Raw genomic sequence first — 3,683 nt, forward strand, 5'->3', positions numbered from 1 at the left:
CTTTGTAGGTGACCAGACCTTTCTTTCTCATTGACCTCAATATTTTTTCTTTCATTTCAAACTTAGAAAATCTGATGATTATGCATCTTAAAGTTGATTTTCTAGTAGAGTATCTTACTGGGGTTCTCTGAATTTCTTGAATTTGAATGCTGGCCTGTCATGCCAGGTTGGAGAATGGTCATGCCAGGAGGAGGATTTCTCCTAGATGGTATCCTGAAGTATGTTTTCCAACAAGGTTCCATTCTCCCCATCTGTTTCAGGTACCCCAATCAGTCATAAGTTCAGTCTCTTTACATAGTCTGATAATTCTCAGAGGTTTTGTTCATTCCTTTGTGTTCTTTTTTTTTCTATTTTTTTCTGCCTGTCTTACTTCAGAAAGGTAGTCTTCCAGTGCTGAGATTCCTTCCCTTGCTTGGTCTATTCTGTTATTGATACTTGTGACTGCATTGTGAATTTCTCCTTTTGTATTTTTCAGCTCCATCAGGTCAGTTACGTTCCTCTATTAATTGACTATTCTAGTTATCAGCTCCTATATTGTTTAATTATGATCTTACCTTCTTTGAATTGGGTTAAAACATGCTCCTTTAACTCAGCAAAGTTTGTTATTTACCCACCTTCTGAAGCCTACTTCTGTCAGTTCAGCCATCCCAGCCTCTGCCTAGCCCTGTGCCCTTCTGGAGAGGTGTTGTGGTCATTTGGTGGAGGAGAGGCACAATGACTTTTTGAGTTTTCAGCATCTTTGCATTGGCTCTTTCTCAACTTTGTGGGCTTATCTAAATTTCATCTTTGAGCTTTCTGACTTCGAATGGGATTTTTGTGGGGGTCCTTTTTTGTTGATGTTGGTTGTCATCATTGTTGTTTTCTGTTTGTTCGTTTTTCTTTTAACAAGCCATTCAAAAAAATATTGAACAGTTTATGAATTAGTGTGCTATCCATGCGCAGGGGTCATGCTAATATTTTCTGTATCATTCCAATTTTAGTATATATGCTGCTGAAGTGAACACATTTCTGTTATTTTTATTTGGCTGAAATTTCTCCCAGAATATAACCAAAGAGAGGAATCTTTATAAAAGAGAACCGCCACTGGGTGATTGTTTATCAAAAATTTTCCCATTGATGGTTCAAACTTGTTCTGACAACCGAATTCTACTATTTAGAAATATTAAAATGTTTCTTATCCAGTACACATTTTTATTTTCTCAATGTATTTTGATTTTTCATAAAATACACTTATTATATATAAGCTTTGAAAAATACCTTAGGCATTTTTCACAACACATCCTATCCCAAATCTAGCTCATATATAATTTATTTTATAATAAATATTTTAATAATTTATTAAACTAAAGAAGTTTTGCTTTGTCATCATCATATATGTCGTTGACCCAATGGTGGATCTCAACCAACAAGAGAGAGAGAAGATCAGTTAGTGACAATTCTTTATCCCTTAACCTTTCAAAAGGAACATGGTCTTATTATTATCATGTCATCCAGTAGGATAGTATGGTTATCTAATCTTAAAAATATATACACAATATGTATTTTGTTTTTTACTTTCGTAATTATCTTTTTATTCCGAGGCATATGGAAACCACCAATTTCAGCCAGTCTTTAAGTGGTTTCAACAAATAGCCAGATAATATTCTATTATTTTATTCTAACATGCAGTAGAATTCACATCTATGTTTTAAACTTATTTTTAATCAATATGTTTAAAAAAATATTCTAACACACATTTGTTTATCTATACTACTCACGATCAAGATTCTACATTTTGAACACCATGTATATAAGATAAGCTAGTTTAACAAAGGATAGCCCCAGTATACAAGGCCATTTTCTAGGATTTTTGAAAATGCCATGACCGGCTTTTATCTTTCTTTTATGACTACAAGAAGGAAATGATAACATTAGGTCAAATTGCTGCTTAGGCCACATTTCTACTAGAGAAACTCCTTTTAAAACATTTTTATTTTTTCTCTTTTAAAAAGTCCCTTATTGTTTTTCACTGTTTTGAGGAATGTGAAATATTTTTGGTTTAAATGCAAATGCTTGTAGTTCAAAATCAAAAACTATGCTTACTTAAGCAATGAATGTCAAACACACACACACACACAACACACACACACATAAACACACACACATTATTTAACACATAAATTATTTTCATTTTAATAAACTTAAACTCAAGTAAGATTTTTTTTTTGAAATATCTATCTACTTATAAGCAGGTCTCACATTTAGTATGCACTAAATTATATATGACCATAAAATAATAATCTTTCTAAATATCCTATTGCTATCTATGCAATGACCATTTTTATTATTTTTATATAATTTTAGAAAACACTTAAGTATACAGTGTTTGAAATCACCTTTCTTGGCCAAGTGCAGTGGCTCACGCCTGTAATTCCAGCACTTTGGGGGACCGAGTAGGGCGGTTCACGAGGTCAGGAGATCGAGACCATCCTGGCTAACACGGTGAAACCCCATCTCTGTTTAAAAATACAAAAAATTAGCCAGGCGTGGTGGCCGGCACGTGTAGTCCCAGCTACTCAGGAGACTGAGGCAGGAGAATGACGTGAACCCGGGAGGCGGAACTTGCAGTGAGCACTACACTCTAGCCTGGGTGACAGAGCGAGACTCTGTCTCAAAAAAAAAAAAAAAAAAAAAAAAAGAAAGAAATCAGCTTTCCTTACTTTTCCTCCTGATGGTTATTTAAATTATTATTATTTTTTATTGTGAAGCAGCTTAGCACTCAGAAAGGTAAAAATACATGAATAAATAAAACAAAGGTAACTCTGATAATCAAGACATCAAGTAAGAAGGCATTTTTGGACTTCAGAAGCTTTTTCATCCTACTTTCTTCCTCCACAAAGGGAATCACAATAACAAATTTGTTTTTATGTGTGTGTGTTTTACATTTTTTATTTATGCTGCAATAAACATACAAGTGCAGATATATTTTTGATATATTAATTTCTTTTCCTTTGAGTAGACATCTACTAGGGAAATTGTAGGATTGAATGCTAGCTCTATTTTTAGTACTTTGAGAATACTCAATATTGTTTTACATAAAGGTTTTACTAATTTACATTTCTACCAACAATGTAAGACTTCCCCTTTCTTTGCATCCTTGTCAATATTTGTTACTTTTTGTCTTTTTAATAATAGTCATCCTGAAGGTTATAAGACGATATCTCATTGTGGTTTTGGTTTCCATTTCTCTGATGATTAGTGATGTGAAGCACGTTTTTATATATCTATTGGCCATTTGCATGTCTTCCTTAGAAAAAATGACTTTTCATGACCTTTACTTATTTTTTTATTGAGACTATTTTTCACCCTATTCTCCAAATTATATTTAAACACTATTTTTATTGTCTTTATCTGATTATTAATTAATCTGACATTATTTAAATATTTGCTAGTCATTTTGAACAGCCAAAGATCTATGCCTTTCATTTATTTTTCTGTTGATATCTGTCTTTTTTCTAGCTGATTAGTAGAAATCTTTAAAAATGTGACATATTTGTCTTTTGCCAAACACATGTATTGCCAATAATTTCCCACTCTATGACTTGCATTTTCACTCTTCTAATAATGTTCTTAATACATTTTTTAAGTTTAAGAGTAGCTCAATAAATCAAATTTTGTCCTTATATTATCTTTGTATCCTATTT

The 3,683-nt window shown here is 32.4% G+C and overlaps 1 non-coding gene across 1 annotated transcript; it reads right to left on the bottom strand.

The window, feature by feature from the left end:
- Positions 1–897: 897 nt before the first annotated feature.
- LOC114674904 (U6 spliceosomal RNA) lies at positions 898–1,004 on the bottom strand. The gene has a single exon (XR_003725998.1). It is a non-coding gene; the product is annotated as a U6 spliceosomal RNA (small nuclear RNA).
- Positions 1,005–3,683: the final 2,679 nt, after the last annotated feature.

Source organism: Macaca mulatta, chromosome 1 (assembly GCF_049350105.2).
Source record: "Macaca mulatta isolate MMU2019108-1 chromosome 1, T2T-MMU8v2.0, whole genome shotgun sequence".
NCBI classification, from domain to species: Eukaryota; Metazoa; Chordata; class Mammalia; order Primates; family Cercopithecidae; genus Macaca; species Macaca mulatta.